At 43.1% G+C, this 16,609-nt stretch overlaps 1 protein-coding gene and 1 long non-coding RNA gene across 5 annotated transcripts in view; one reads left to right on the forward strand and one right to left on the reverse strand.

The window, feature by feature from the left end:
• LOC108396097 (uncharacterized) lies at positions 1 to 14,376 on the reverse strand. 4 transcript variants are annotated; one of them, XR_005063142.2, is made up of 6 exons: positions 13,055 to 14,376; positions 11,890 to 12,132; positions 8,167 to 8,412; positions 3,418 to 5,862; positions 3,093 to 3,264; positions 1 to 554 (listed from the first exon to the last, which is right to left on the reverse strand). It is a non-coding gene; the product is annotated as an uncharacterized lncRNA (long non-coding RNA). The 4 variants fall into 4 exon arrangements; XR_005063143.2 differs by lacking the exon at positions 11,890 to 12,132; XR_012131827.1 differs by lacking the exons at positions 3,093 to 3,264; positions 11,890 to 12,132.
• The window catches only part of CMBL (carboxymethylenebutenolidase homolog), a 20,309-nt gene continuing 16,080 nt past the window's right edge, over positions 12,381 to 16,609 (forward strand). The window contains exon 1 of the mRNA XM_017658818.3: positions 12,381 to 12,640. The gene's annotated coding sequence lies outside the window, so the exon portion shown is untranslated. The remainder of the gene's footprint in view (positions 12,641 to 16,609) is intronic.

The raw sequence follows: 16,609 nt of genomic DNA on the forward strand, positions 1-16,609 counted from the left end.
ATTGTGACAGCCATGGCTCCCCAACAAAGAGTACCCTTGTGTCCTTTACTCCTTTGCAATGTGACTTTGCTGTTCCTTTCTAAATCAAGAGGTGGGACCTATTTCTCCAACTCTTGATTCTGGCCTAGCCTCACGATTTGCTTTGACCAAGAAAATGCAGAAGAAATGACCGTGTGCAGTCTGTGAGACTCAGCCTTAAGGGGTATTGTAAATTCCATTTTCTGTCTCTTGGAGCACCCAGGGACCACATGGAGAGAGAAGCCCAGCCAACAGCCATAGCAGGGCCCCAGACATGTGAGTGAGGCCTGCGTAGACTCCAGCCCTAGGAATTCCACCAGCTGTCTGAACCCAGGGGAGACCAGCAGAAGCTTGAGAAGCAGTACATTGTTGCTTAAAGATTTTAAGTACATGTGTTATGCAGCAAGAGGTAACTAATACAAATGTACCTTAAATGGGGACAGAATGGAGTTGTTTTTCTATACAAATAGACTTCATCTCTTAAAAACAAATGAGAGTTGTTCCCACTTCCTCGAACAGTAAGGTAGGTTCTCCACCTTTGAAATAAAGAAAGCAGAGTTGTTCAAGAAAGTCCATACATTTAGATTTGAATGTCCAAACATAATAATGTTTATAATCATGAGTCTTATTATTCAGACCAAAAGCTAGTTGGGGAGAAAGGAGTTGATAAGTGGGTTCAGAGATTTCCTCTCATTTTGTCCTTACTGGTGTTTTGCTCACTTTCAACTCGAAGGAGTTGGAACCTGCCCTTCTTTGCACTTGGCTTTGAATTAACAAAATTGTGCTCTCCCCTCTGCCCTTCCCTTGCTGATATTTCCTTCACAGCAGCTCCCGCCACACTAGCAGACATTGTGTTCCCACACTGACATCACGACCTTTCTCTTTTGCAGGAATTTAAATTAAAATTTATATCCCATTATCAGGATTTCAGGAAGGAACTCTGCTGTGTTATTGAAAAAGAAACACATTATGGCAATACTCTTTTCATGGGATTCTCTTGAAATCAAAGAATTTGATATCAGAATTATTCCTCTCTTCAGCACAATACCGAGCAACAAATACGTAGAGAAAAAATGAGCTAAGGAATTGCTGTTTAGACTTCTTGATATTTGCCTGTATATTTTAAATTATTTAAAATCGACATGCTCTAAAATAGACGTGTGATTTTAGTGCACAGTTCTGTGGATTTTAACATATATGTGGATATGCAAATCCATCACCAAAATCAGGATCAAGAACATTTCCAGAAAACTCCCTCCTGTGCCCTTTAGCTGGCCAAACCCTCTTCTCACCCTCAACCCCTGGCAACCACTGGCTTGTTCTCCTTTACTAGAGTGGCATGGAAGATCTTGAGACCCAATTCTTTCTCTCACCCCTCCATGCTTTTGGGCATATGAATGATTTATTCTATTCTGTGTCTGAACAGTATCCATTAAGGTTTGTTTATTCATTTACTCACTGCAAGATATTTGGGTTGTTGTAGATGTGCCTCTGTTATGAATAGAGCTGCTGTAAATGTCTCTTCATTTTAATTCATAAAACTTTAATGTTTATTTCAAAACTACTTTATCAGCACATTTATTAAACCACAGTTTATGATGCTTTGATTTTTATTTAAAATGTTTTTTCTAGTAATTTTTGGGGGATTAAATGAGGATTTCCATTGCATACCACTTTTATTAAATAAATATCTTTTAATTAAATACATACCATGACTTAATACATCCCCACAAATTATGACAAATCAAGGCAAAGCAAAATCAAGTCTATGTAGTGGATATAAAGGCAGTAAAATGGTGGTTTAGAGCAGGGCAATTTTATACATGATCTAAGATGGAGAGCTATAAATACATTTTTTAAAAATTTAAGGCACTTGGGTTGGACCTTAGATAGTCTTCAATGTATTGCCAGTCAGAAGTGGACTAGGATGGCATGGATTTGTTGACATGAGGATTTTGGCATCCTTGAGGGTAGTTTTGGGGTACAGAAAGAACTATGCTGATGTTTATTTTGGCTTTATATTTTATTTTTCAGTATGTGAACATTACAAACCCTAAATCCTTATTCTTTCAGTTAGTAAACTTAAATAGATCTCATTTTGCTTTACATATATGTAGCAAATCTGAGGCATCAGTTCTAAGAAATCTTTGGAAAATACTTGGTCCCATTTGCTAACCTAGTTAATTAGCCATCTTCATTTTGTTCTGTTTTGTTTTTAGTCCAAACAAGTATAAAGGTTTTATAATTGGAACACAATTGAAATCAGAATTATCCTATAACAAATCTAAAACCCACAAACGGTGGGAAAAAGATAAACCTCACAAAAAGAAAAACACTACAATGTATTTCTGAATTCAAAGCTAAAGCAATAGCCATGACTCACACTTTTACAATAATACACTTAAAAATGTTTTTACATATGCATCTTATTTCATCCTTAAGAGAACTCTGTAATAGCTAAAATACTGCTACTCCAAAGATGTCAGTTCAAGGGATTCATACTCCTCTTGTGATGAATGCACAGAATGACATATAACTTCTTTGTCATCCCCTGTGGGCCCCTCCAGTTGAGATTACATAATTTTCCACCTTATTAATGAAATATGCTATATTCCTTACTCCACTGGGCCTTTCATGAATGGCTTTCTTATTGCCACAAGCTCAGATTTTCATCTCTTTGGCTGCCTTATTCCTTTTCTTTTTTAAGTTTCAGGTGTACAGCTTGATTGTTTGATGTAGGTATACTGTAAAATGATTACCACAATAGGTTTATTAACTCCATCATTTCATATAGACACAATAAAAAGAAAATAAAAAATATCTCAGGATGAGAATGTTAAGGATTTACTTTTTTATGCATAAGAGGTGCACTTGGGTCAGGAAAAGATCTGGGCCCCAGGAAGGGATGGGAATCAGGACCTGGAATGTGGGATCCTCTCTATTTATCTCTGTGTCTACTTCATTGTTTTTCCTCACTTTAGACGTGCTTCCCTGTGAAGTATGGCCACCCCAGAGCTCCTGCATTATATGTTACTATCCTAGACACATGCAGAAACCAGCAAGTTTTTGTGTACCTCAAAATCAAAGCTTGAATGGTCAGGTGCCCACCCTGGTTTGGTCCATCATGGCCCCGGGGGGCAGGATCTAAACATGGCTGCTGATGTTCATGTCTGTGGATCAGCAGAGGGATTCTCTGAGCAAAGCAGGGGTAACCAATGTCTACTTGTAGCTAGTGCTTCCCCAATCCTAAAAAAAAACAAAAAACAAAGTACTAAAAACAACAATTCTTAATTTTCACCAATCTACAGGCCAGCTGATCTAGGCTGGACTTGGCTGGGTTCATCCCCTGCTTCAAGGGTTGAATTTGTCTGGGGCTCAGGTTCAGGGGTGGGCAGGTACCTGGGAGAAGCTCTTCTCGTGGTGATGGCAGAAGCACAGGAGGGCAGGCACAGCAACCAGGGAGCTTCAAACCTCTGCTTGACTCATGTGACCTAACATCCTGCTGGCTAAAGCCCAGCCTTGGTGGAGGCGGGGAGGACACTCCTCTTACTGCAGGTAGGCTGCGTGGGGAGGACTTTTGAACTAATAGCTGACCCACCATATAACACAAGACTTTTAGTAAAGGAACCCAGTGATCAAGTTTGGGCTCAAATTCAAGGCTGAGGAATTAGGTTGTCATTCTTGGTTTGCCTCGAAGGAAAAGGAAAACTACTTTTAAGCAAGTGCTCTTCCTTCATGTAATATTCCTGGCAAGTGGGTGCCACATTAGCTTCAAGGAACTCTCTGCCTGAAGGAGACACAGAAAGGAATACCTGGTCTATTTGTGGGCTCCCTCTGCTAAGCCAGGCAACAAAGCCACATTGAAGACATTCTAGACACACAGGAGGAGCAGAACAAATCAGAAACTGATGTCAAGGAGGAAAGCCAATGTGCTTTGCAAAAAGCAGAAGTTCCAGGACTTTTAGTGAAAGTCTGAGAAGGAAGGTGGGGAGGTATAGGGGTGGGGAAGGATACTCCCCTCAAACTTCCAGCCCAGTGTTTCAAAGAAAACCACCAGGAAACCTCTGTTAGGCACCAAATGACTCTTGGAAGAAAAGGAGGGAGAATTGTGTTTGAGGTCAAATCAGGTGAAGACCTCAGGACTGTTCCTTCAAAACAAGCCCACATGCCCTAGTTTAGACTACTCAAAAGGAATCCTATGTATTAAATGTGAAGTCAATACTAAAATGAATAAATAAATAAAGCATTATTTCAACATCCTATAATAAGTTTACTATAATCTATTCTAGATTAAATGAGTATAAAGGAAAAAGAAAATCTCAAAACTTGGAAATAGAAAATGGATAATTCAGCGTTCTGTCCTTTCAATATCATGCAGGGGCACAGTCTAACATTCTAGGGGGTGCACCTTCATTCCAGACCATTTAAGATTAATTAAGATAGTTTACAATTCTGCAAGGGAAGTGGATAACATGTACAAAATTGTTATGATGCAAATGATTCTTATCTGATAGCAGTTGAGATTAAGTATGTCTCGTAGAGATGCAAATGATTTGTCTGGCTGCAAAGATAATCAAAAATGTTTTAATTATGAGTTTTATTTCCTTGGAGGTTGTTAACCAGTGTTTTAAAAATCTAACTTAGCAGTCATTTTCCAATGCTTCAGTCTCTCAAAGTGTCTTTTAACCAGTTTAACCATACTGCTGCTTCCCTCATTCATGAGTTGATTAACTATTTGATACTTAGTTAATTTATGTTCATAGGGAATGCATGGTTTTGCCTTTTTGAAAATTCTACCTTGAAAAGAGATTTGAAAAACAGCACCAAAAGCAATATGTGGCCTTATTTGGAGCCTGTTCTCCAACAAACCAGCTATAAAGGTGTTGCTAGGGAAAAGGAGGACATTTATCAGATGATCTAGTATTAGATGATATTAAAGGTAATTTAAATGTCACTAGGTATGAAAATGACACTGTGGTATGAAGGAAACACACAGGTATATTTAAGTGTACTTGTTATCTAGTGCTGTTCAACAGGTTGCCCAAACCATAGTATTTCAAATGTAGGTTTCATTATTATTTAATTATGGGAAGGTCCAAAGATCAGGAGGTGACTACCATCGAAAAGATAGTTTGTTGAACATTCCAAGAGGAACGAGCGTACCTTGCCTCTGACAGGCCACCTGGAGGAGCACCAGGGATGGCTTTGAGGTGGAGTAAGGGGAACGAATGGGAAAGAGACGTTCTCATGGCTTCCATGGGAAGCAACGGGCAAGGCAGGGAAAGCAGGTTGAGGATAGGATAATCTGAATGACTTCAGTGGGCTTTGGGGCATGGGGGCTGAATTTAGTTGCCTGGGGCAAATAGTGCAGGTAGATAAGGTCCCAGAGTGTGAGGGCCCTGGGTTAAAGACCAATGAAGGAGGTGGTTACGGTTTAAATTCTGTATTGGTTGGTTTGCATGGGAAAGGCTTGCCCTATCTCTGGGAATCAGCGATGTCTAGAAGAGATGGTCTCTTCATGGTCAGCAAGGTCCCAGACAGCATAACAACAGAAACACATGATTAATGCACATAGTGACTTAAACACTTTTTAAAAACAGTATTTCATAAAGTTTCTGAGGGTCAGGAATCTGGGAGTGGCTTAGCCAGGGGGTTCTGGCTCAGGGTCTCTCAGGAGTTCCACTCAGGATGCTGGCTAGAGCAACGGTCATCTGAAACTTTACTGGGGCTGAAGGGCCTGTGTCTAAGATGGGCCTGGCACACGGCTGTTGGAAAGAAGCTTTGGTTCATTGCTGACTTTGGCCAGCAGCCTCAGTTCTTCACCATGTGGGCATCTTTACAGATCTGACAGAGAGTGACAGAGAAAGAACAGAGAGTCACACTTATACAAATAAGTTAATATGAGAAGTGACATGCCATTATTGCTTCTGTGCACTATTGGCCGCAGAGTAACTGTGGTACAGTTGTGGGGGACACACATACATAGAGTATGAACACTAGGAGGTGGGGATCAGTGTGTGCCAACCTGCAGGCTGCCTCAGTCCACTGAAGGTTCAAATCCTCCTCTCCAGATGCAAAACAGAGTCAACTCTTTCCTGAGTTCCCAGAAGTTTCATCCTATTACAGCATCTGCTCAGAGTGCAGAATCTTAGCATCTAAGTCAGGTCCAGGTGTGACTGTGTTTCCTTAAATACAGTTTCCTCCAGTATGGTTCTCCTTGGCAACTTGCCTATCCCCCCACTCCTTACCACCACTCATTCTGTGCCACAGACTCGGGGGCTCCTAAACAACAAACACTTATTGCTCACAGTTCCAGAGACTGGGAAGTCCAAGATTAGGGTGCCAGAATGGTCAAGTTCTGGTGGTGCCTCTACTCCGCCTGGCTGGGGGCTGCCTTCTTGCTGTGTCCTCACATGGCAGGCAGAGTGAGCTGCTCTCTGGTCTCTCCTCATAATGGCACTAATCCCATCACGAGGACCCCAGCCTCAGGGCCTCATCTAAACCCAGTTATCTCTGAAGACCCCATCTCCAAATACCATCCCCTTGGTGGGAAGGGCTTCAACGTATGGATTTTGAATAGACACAAACATTCAGTCCAAAACATCTTTCCCCACTAAACATGTAATGCAACAGACATAGAGTAACCATTCTAGACACTCCTGTTCAAAACGGGAGAAAATAAGAGGCATGAAGAAGCAGCTGATCCACACAGATTCGAGACTCCAGCCAGGCAAATGTTGTAAATTCCTGGATTATGTCTCAAGGTTTGGGAATTATACTCCAAGGCTCTGGACTCTGCCTTCTGAACCCTTGGTTCTTCCCTTTTTGTGAAAGGTGTCATGTCTTTGCAGCTGAGTAATGTTTTCTTCATGCCAGTAGAATTTTGAGGGTCCAAAAGCCTCTTTTTATTTTGTACTGTCTCTGTCCCTTTCAGTCTGAACTGGTGATGTTTCTGTACATATAGTTCTCTTTAAAACTTTCTGAATTTTCTGTGACTATCTTTGGGATGCCCTCCGTTAGGCTGAGGCAGCACTCATGAATCTCCTCCTTGGGCTTCTGCAGACAGCTGAGGGACATAGTGAAGCTTTCTAGAAACACTATCCTTTGGTTGAGAGGGTCTCAGTGTCTTAGTCCATTCCAGCTGTTATAACAAAATACAACAAGCTGTGTGGTTTATAAACAACGGACATTTATTTCTCACTGTTCTGGAGGCTGAAAGTCTGAGATCAGGGTGCCAGCATGGATGGCCAGCCGCGTGTGGGCCCTCTTCCAGGCTGCAAACTTCTCTCTGTGTCCTCAGGTGTTGGAAGGGGCAGGGAACCCTGCATAGTATCATTTGTAAGAACCCTAATCCCAACACAAGGGCTCCACCCTCATGACCCAAGCACCTCCCAAAGCCCCACCTCCTCACACCACCACACTGTGGGGCCAGATGTCCACATATGAATTTGGGGGACACACCTAATTCAGACCATGGCAGTAAGCACATATTTACTCTTTTGACATTAAGTCCCTCTCATCTAACCGAATAGTACTCTGCGGTACCACCTTATCTCTTTCTGAAATCCTAAAAAAATGATATTACAGGCACACTCAAGGATTTGTCTGTGGACCACAGTTTTTCTGGCAGGGCTGTGCATTTCATCTTTGCTTGGAAGCCATTACTTAATTCTAGCATAATTTGCTATCTGGAAAAGCTGAGAATTTCAAAACCATCCAGATGTAATGTCTTCCCACTTTTGGTTCTCTCTCTGATACTATAAGCAACTTCGAGAAGAAACCAGCGGCACTTTCAACACTCGGGCTCAAAAAATCTCCTTAAACTAGATCAGATCAGGAGTTCATTACGTGCATTTGCTTCTGTCCACATAACTGTAGGCAAGAGCATTTCTAAGCACATTGACCTCACTGACCTGCAAACTCTTCCTTGAACTTTTAAAGACCTTGAGTTTTATATTAAGAGCTTCTTCTGGGCGCTTCAGGTGTTTCCTAACACAACAAAGCCCACTGCCCAGTTCCAAAGCCACCCCCACACTATTGGGTTTTGTCACAACAGCAACCCACTTGCAAGTATCAAATGTGTATTATCTATTGCTGTGTAACAATGTAGCCCCAAACAGAGCAGCTTAAAACAGTAGGAATTATTACCTTGCAGTTTCTGAGGATCAGGGATCAGGGATCAGGGATTTGGGAGCGGTCAGCCAGATGGTCTGGCACATGGTCCCCCAAGAGGTTCTGATCAAGATGTTGCCTGGGGTTGCAGTCATCTGAAATTTGCCTGGACCCGGTGGATCCCTATCCCCAGTGGCCCAGACACATGGCTGCAGATTAGGGACTTTCTTTGCCACACGGGCCTCTCCATGGTATCACACATGACATGGCAACTGACTTGCCCTGGAGAAGGTGATGAGAGAGAGAGAGAAACATGAGATGGAAGCCGTGGTGTCTTTTGTAATCAAATAGCAGAAGAGCCATGCCATCACTATTTCTGTATTCTGTTGTTCACACAGACCCACCCTGGTATATATAATGTGGGAGGACACTAACCAAAGGTGTGAATTCATAGAGACAAGGAGCATTATACGTCATCTTGGAGGCTGACTACTACACATTTCTTTAAGGGCAAAACGTCATGTTGTCTGCAATTTACATACTTTAGCAAAAAAAATTAATTAATGAAGCAGATTTAGCAAAATTTAGGCTTTCTGTCTGGGGGTGACTTAGACTTAGACTTCTGACTGGATGGCTTATTGGCTGAAGAATCTTCTAGAAACCAGTGACTTTCTTTTCTATCAGACCCTCTGACCTGTCTTCACCAGCAGCACGTACCTTGATTAGAAAGACTCAGTGCTTTCCCAGCTGGCTACCTACAGCTGCACTTGGGAGGGTGGGGGGCTGAGTCAGCAACACTGCCCCATAAGCAGTAACAGATGAGCTAAAATATGTTCTCCCTCAGGTATTGTTTTGAGATGTTCTGAAACACACCAGCACTTTTTCTGATTTTGTTCCAACGTTTCTGTATCGAAGCAGTTCCACGGAATACTTTTCTTGACCTTGCTTTCAAAGTCAGTGTTAAGCAAGGGGTTTTAGCAAAGTCAGCAGTCTCCTTTAACTTTGCCTTTGCCCCGTTTGTTAATTCAGCTTGGGCTCATTCAGTCCCTGGAACTGAGTTCCTTCTTTCATGAAGAAAAATAAAACAACTTTGGAGGGATAACCAGCTGTGACTGCTGAGTTATCAGCTTCAATTTATTAAAGAACTCCATGAAATCCAAGTGCTCACATACCCAAAGGGTTTCTAGAAGAATGTAACTTTTAATTGTTTTCGTTAGAACCTGGGTTAAATATTAACTTGTGTGATGAATCTTCTAGAGGACTTTGGAACTAAACTTGGTGAAGCTGAGAACTGCCATTCTAGGTGTTGCAAGCAGTTTGTACATGTTAGCATAGAAATAAGAATTTATGTTTAGGCTGCTCATCAATTTGTTCTGGCTAATAACACTTTGGGGGCATCTTTTAATTATTCAGATGTTAAAAAGAAACACCTTCCCATTACTTTGGAGAAATCCTAAGGCCATAAAATTATTTGACTGCAGCTGTTTCAGAGGGGGACATGAAGGGATCTGTTTGATGGTGAATCAGTTACTCTAGTAGGGTAACACCTTTGCCTCTGGGAGGACTGAAGAGTGCCTGCATGGAACGATGGTTTGGTAATGTGCCCACTTGGATAGGCCCAGCTATTTTCCCAGAATTCCCTTTTCTTGTATGTTTCCAGTTTGAACAAGCTACAGGAGGTATTCTATCTTGAGAGTCACACCTGCCTTCCTCCAGCGGGACTTTTCTTGCTGAATCTATCTGTAATGTAAAATCATGGAAGGTTGACACAGACTTGGTCTGTACAGATTATCTAGTTCAACTGGGTCTTCAACATTAGAAGATCCATCTGGGGATCTTTATCAAATATGAGTTCCCAGTGATTCTGGTTCAGTAAGTCTGAGCCCAGGACATCTGAATTTTACAAGTTCCTCAGTGGTTTTGATGCAGTCAAGTGGGTTTGCTTGTCACTGTGATTCTGATCTAGAGGCTTTACGAGTGTGGTCCTTGGACCAGAGGAGCATCGGCATCATTACATGAAATTTTGTGGGACATGCAAATTCCTAGCATCCACCCTGAACCTCCTAACTCAGAGGCTCTGTGGTGGGAGGCCGGCACTCTGTGGTTTGACAAGCTCTCACGGGATTCTGATGCATGCTAAAGTTTGAGAACCAAATCTAGTCAAATCCCTCATTTTATACTTAAGGAAATTGAATTCATATAGAAGGGACATGTCTTTGGGTTAACAAAAACTGATGGGAATGGTTGGCATCCACTCATCAAGCTCTGGTGTTTAAAGGGGAGAATACCACAGCTTCTGTCTCGAGAAACCTCAAGTTACTGCATTTGTGAAAACAAGGTTTTTATTAACCAGAACGATATGATCCAGTGACCCTGTTTATAGTACAAAATGCCAGGGGAATGATTTTTTAGGAATACAGATAAGGTGCTATCAAAAGAGTAGTAGCACTCCAGCAAGCTTTGTGGATAAGAATTCTAAAAGCTGGACAGGATTTGCATAAATGGAAAGAGAGAGGGTGGCCATCTCTCCAAAGTGGAAAAATCACAGGAAGGAAGGGGCACGGCCAGGAAGATTCCAGCCTGGCTCAAGTGGAAGGTGCACATTAAGAGAATGAGTAGACTGTAGAAGGGAGCAGTTAGATTTAGGAAATAGGTGGGGACACGGTAGGAATAAACTGTATTTGAATGCTATTACCAAGTTGTATATGGCTGTCTCATAAACTGAGTCCATAGCACACTTTGCCAATTGAGACTGATCAGGACACAAATTTTTTTTTATTATTATCACTTTTAAGTACATGCATAAATTTAACACTGAGCTAGGAAATTGCAGCAAGGCCCAGAGTCTTGGAGAATATGACATTCCTCATATTAATAAAAGTGTTATTATATAAAAGGGTAGTATAGATGCTTGGGGAGCTAAACTTAGCAAATAGAGAAAAATGATATGTTATTAGTGGTATCCAGTCATTTCATGTAAATGGTATTTCAAGATGCTGGAAGATGCTTAAAACGTCTTATAGAAATAATTTTGTGTTTCAACGGAAAACCATGCTTGTCTAGAGGACACCCTCCAGCCGATCTGATTCTTGACTTGGAGCTATTTTACACTTCTCTAAGTTGTAGGTAAATGTAGATGCGTGAATTCTATCCTGAGGTTTGATTGACCTTCCCAATTCTGTGGAAAAAAGCCAGTTTGCTTCCATCTGCTTGAGAACCAAATCCATTCAAATCCCTCATTTTATAGTTCAGGAAATTGTAGTTATAGTTTTACAGTTAAGGAAATTTTATACTTAAGGAAATCCTTCAACACCCCTTCCTCCATGTAAATGCATGCTTTGACTTTTCTTTCAAACCGGGTTTAACATCCGCCTGGTTTCCTCATTAATTAGTGAGTAGCATAAAATCTTTAACACATGTCATATTTATTTAGTTAGTTATCTAGCTATCTATTTATTTATTTATTTATTTTCGTATCATTAATCTACAATTACATGAGCAACATTGTGGTTACTAGATTCCCCCCATTATCAATTCCCCACCACATACCCCATTACAGTCACTGTCCATCAGTGTAGTAATATGCTTTAAAGTCACTACTTGTCTTCTCTGTGCTATACTGCCTTCCCCGTGCCCCATCCCCCAACATTAGGTGTAACACATGTCATTTTTAAATATGTGTGAGCATCTTGACTTTAGCTTTGTCTGAAAATTACCCTTTAACAACTGGAATAAGTCTCTCTCCTCTTTTTATCTTACTGATTTGCCATCTCTGAAGTAAAGATGGCTAAGGAAAAGGTCCTCCGCGATCTGAATTCACATTCACAGCATAGTTTTCCAATTAGAAGCAATTAGAAGGTTCCATCTCTGCGGTCATGAGTGTTTTCGTTCAGTTCGTGTGGCGTCAGGAAGCTGCTGGTCGTTTCTTTACTGTCTCTTATTTTCCCGATTCACCTTTATTCCTGCTTTCTTTCTGTAGCCAGCTGAAGTGGTTATCACAACCTTAGTGGAATGATCAGACCAAAGATGGGGTGGGAGCAGGGCAAAGGGGGGGCAAGTATGAAACTGCAATGACTTAGATTTAAAAATAGCCTAATTATGATTGACAGCAAGGAAGTCACTTACAGGTCTAGGGAGCCAAGCACAAATGTAAATTTGACTGGCTGGCGTCTTCCTCTTCCCAGCCTCCCTCCCGCTCCCTTCTGGCCCCCATCTCCCCTTCCCCGCCTCCCCTCCTGCAGGCCCCCTGCTCCCTTTCTACCCCCCCAGATCCCCTCTTTTCCCCGGCCTCCTCCCTCCCCTCCTCCTCCTCCTTTCCCCCACTCCCTCCTCTCCAGCCTTCCAGGGAGCCGGGCACGCCGGGCACTGCCACTGGCCGCCGGGGTCCCGCCGCGCTCCGTCACCGCGTCCACTTCCGTCCAGACGGTGCCTCCCCTCGGCCCGCCCCCGACTGTCTCCCGGGCCGCCGGCCGCCTCTCGGGTGGAAGCGGTGTCCAGGCGGCCGGACCAGGTACGTGCGCTTCCCGGCGCGCTCAGCTCTAGCTGTCGCGCCATTACGGGGCCAGGAGCCTTTGCCGTGCGCCCGGGTAGTGAGCCCATCCGAGTGCATTTTGGAGACCTGACTTTTACCAAAGCAGCACATTGTCCTTGCAGAAGAGCAACCCCGCTGACCCACTTGGGAATGTTTTCCTGCTTTGCTTAGCCTACCTTTTAAAAACAGTTGAAATCATACCGTGTACAAATTTGTATTCGCTTTTTTCCGTGGAACAGTATGTCTCGAATCTTTCCCCCATGACATTAAGTACTCTTTGTAACTCTTTTCCTACAGGTGGTCATGTTGCTTGTGTAGTTTTTGCTGATATAAAACTATGAGGAAAATTATCATATTCACATCAAAATCTTTATACACATTTGGCAGTGTTACCTTAGGATGGCTGTTAAGCGAGGAGGTGCTGGGTCCTGGAAGCCGGTGCGTGTTGCCAAGGAAGACCGCCCAGTTCAAAGCCACAACCTGTGGCTCCCAGCATAGGCCCTCCCAAGCCTTGCTAGCTCTGCGTACTGCAATTAAGGTTTACTTGCTGATGGAAAAGGCCACCTGTTGTTTTCAAGGCCCACTTAAAATAAGGTGCTCAGAAGTGAGGCCTGCGGGTAAATGGGGAAATATTATCCAGGCCTCAGAACAGCAGGACTAAAGGCCAAAGGTAAGCTGCCTTCTGGCCAGCATGCGCTGATCATGCCTAGCGTTCTGTTGAATGCTGGATAGGCCGCATACCCTAAGGAAAATGCGCATGATTGCCGAAAAATAAATATTTGGAGTTGCTGACATTCACAGAATCATTGATGGAGAAGCAGGGCCCTACTTTCACGGCTGTGAGATTGAAAACCAGTTGCACCAAGTTCCAGCACTGTTTACCCAGTGAAGGAAGGGCACTGTGCCTGCCACTAGCCACAGCCCCTATCATCTTTGAATGTTGCCTTCATTGCCTGTGCAGTTTCCATTTCTAAATCTTCGAAGCTTCCAGCAATTTATTCTGAGACTTCTGTGCTTGTTGTAGTTCCAGCTACGGAAATAACTTTGCTCTCAAAAAGTCTGTTTCCTGTATCTCTCTTGGAGAACTTCATTTTGCACTAGGAAGTCTGACTTCTGAGTTATTTAAATCCTTCAGAGGTATGAAAACCGGAAAACCACTCTTGTCAGGCCATACTTTACCACCCACTTCTCACTTTTCTGAGTTCCAGGGAGAAAAAGGGAATGTCGTTCAGTTATACCCTTAAAAGACAATATTCAAATAAGGTAAAATCATGACTCTCATATAGGTATAAAGATGAGCATGTATTAAAAGATTTTACTTTCCTCATTAAAGAGGGAACCAGGCAGATGCTATAACTGGTGCAAAAGAAAAGTCGAGAAGCTCAAATTCATATGGAGTAAAGGAATGCCTTGGAAAGGTACACTTTAGGAGAGGAGGGACGGACGGGCAGCCCCCGGGGATTTGCACATCAGACAGCCGCCAGTGATTTCCAAGGGTCTTGACTTGTAATTTTGTGGTGCTACCTGTGTGAACAGAGCCGCAGGGTGTTAAAAAATTATTCATTCATGACATTGGTAAAGAACAGGCAGGCTGACCTTACTCAGGGAATGCCGTTCAGCTACACCGTATTACACATATTCAGTTACATGACCTTAGTCAGGACCACAGGAGGAGGTGTAAGGACCACCTCAGGGGGTTTACGGTGACGGAGAGATGGGGCTCAACTCCAAATACAATGAAGAAAAGTGGGAATTTATAGCCAAGGAGCAGAGGGAGGGGTCAGTGGATGGAAAATTGGTAAGAGGAAACATCCTGGGTAAGGGGAGTTCTGGCTGAAGGGACCTAATAAGGCTCTTGCAGAAGGCCAGCCAGAATGGGTAGGCACCACCTGGGGCATGGTGAGGAGGACCTGGATTAAGCTCAGGGATTCTACTAAACCGATTTAGGATAGGATTCTTACTAAAGCTGGACAATGCGGAGATGAACCCAGAAGTTCCAAAGTCAGGATCTCATTGAGAAGAGACTTCCGAGGAGCTTGGTCAAGGAGAGAATCTTTGTCAAGAGGCGGCAGAAGTCACTCTGCTGGGAAGTGGGCCTGGAGGTCATTCACACATACATGGCATCTTGCATGAATGTTATGGGGGAATTGTGTGCTCCTAGCCAGTGTGGCATTGCCAAAGAGCATGCTAGCCAGGGCCTCTGCAGGGGTGTGTCCCGGTTATCTTTGGCACCATGAAGAGGGCCCTGACTTCCAGAGGCTTTGCCACTGGGGACCACAGATCTGGTCTCCAGTTAGGTAGCATATGTTGCTAAGCCCACCTTCCATGATACAGAAAAGTCCTTCTTGACACATTTCATGAGGGCCCCACTGGACATGTCAGACCACAGCCCCATCCCTGAGTAGGAAACTGAAACCGTATCACACAGTGAATGACGCCCTCATGGCATGCACAAGCAACTGTTTCAGTGGGAAGGTGGGAGAGTACCCGTGGCCTGCCACACACTGGGCTGATTCCAGCCCTGGTCCTTGTACGTGAGCATTTTGCAACTCTAAGTCTTGGGAACTGATAGGTGTGTAAATTCTGCCCTGTCTGGTAGAGAGTTAACCAGCTCTGCCCCTCCTGTGGAAAAACCAGTTTTATCTCCATTTGAAATCTCAACATGCCTTTACTCCATATACATTTGTGCTCTTTTGGTTTTTCCTTCTAACCATTTGGAACATTGGCCTCATTTCCTCCTGTTGTATGAGTAAAATAAAATCCTTAATGTGTTCATTTTATATCTGTATGAGAATTATGGTTTTACTTTTTTTCTGAAAATTATATTTTGGCAAATGTGTCATGGCGAGGAGGGGAGCCAAATCCTGAAAAGTATATACAGAAACTTATCAAGAGTACAGTGGGTAGAACTTTGAGGATTGTTCCCCAATGCTCTTTCCCGAAGGGCCACGAGGGGGCGCAGTTGGGAGAAAAGGTCTGCCTGCCCACGGTGGTCGGGTCCCAGGACACACTTCGCTGCGCCACAGCAAGGGCCTGGCAGGAGTCCAGTGGGGCACAGGAGGCGCACCCAAGCCTCCCCTGGCCACGGCTCTTTTTGCAGGTGCTGCAGGAGAAAACTGCAGCACCACCTCAGACAGTGGCTTTCCTGGTTGTAAACACTCCTTTTGGAAAGTGGGTATCAATTGAAGATATAGTAAAAAGGTTCAGATGCAAGGCTGCTTTGGAATGGTCAGGATTCTCTGGAGTCTGCATCCTCATAGGACACAGCCCACATATGCAATCAGCCCAAGGAACTGATTCTCAACAAACAGTGCAGTGGGACATAGAATTTATGCCTATTGGTACTGGATTGTTCTGACTTCTCTCACTAAGGTAGCTTATGAAAGCAAAACCATGAAAACAGACTCAAATCTTCTTTGAGCAAATGACTAGCTCTTACTGTGTCTTATCTGAAAATTCAGTTCTTTTGTTTCTACTTAGGAACATTTCCACTGTCCACATTCCCTGTCCACAGTATGAGAGCTGACCTGAGAGGGCCGTGTCACCTGGTTCAGCCTTGGCTGGGACTGTGCTTGCTGGTGACTCAGACTTACCACAGCTCTACACAGGTCCATGGAAGATGACCAAAGTCTGCACACATTACTTTTAGAGTTACAAATAAACTTAGCACATAGGCACATCTTTGGAACATTTTTCTATTGGGTTTGCTTTTTCCTTGTAGATTTTTATGAATTCTTCCTATGTTTTATCTAGATACTAAATCCTCTGCTTTGAGAATTATATGTTCTCTAGTCTCTATCTTGTTTTTTTACTTTATGGAGGCTTTTGTCTTACAGTGTTTAAAATTTTGATGAAAGTGTAAAAGCTTTTTGTTGTGGAGAATCTCAAACATATATAAAAATAGATAGTCTAGTACAAAGGACGCTCCTGAACTCACCATCCAGTTCA

This window comes from Manis javanica, chromosome 1 (genome assembly GCF_040802235.1).
Source record: "Manis javanica isolate MJ-LG chromosome 1, MJ_LKY, whole genome shotgun sequence".
Lineage (NCBI taxonomy): Eukaryota > Metazoa > Chordata > Mammalia > Pholidota > Manidae > Manis > Manis javanica.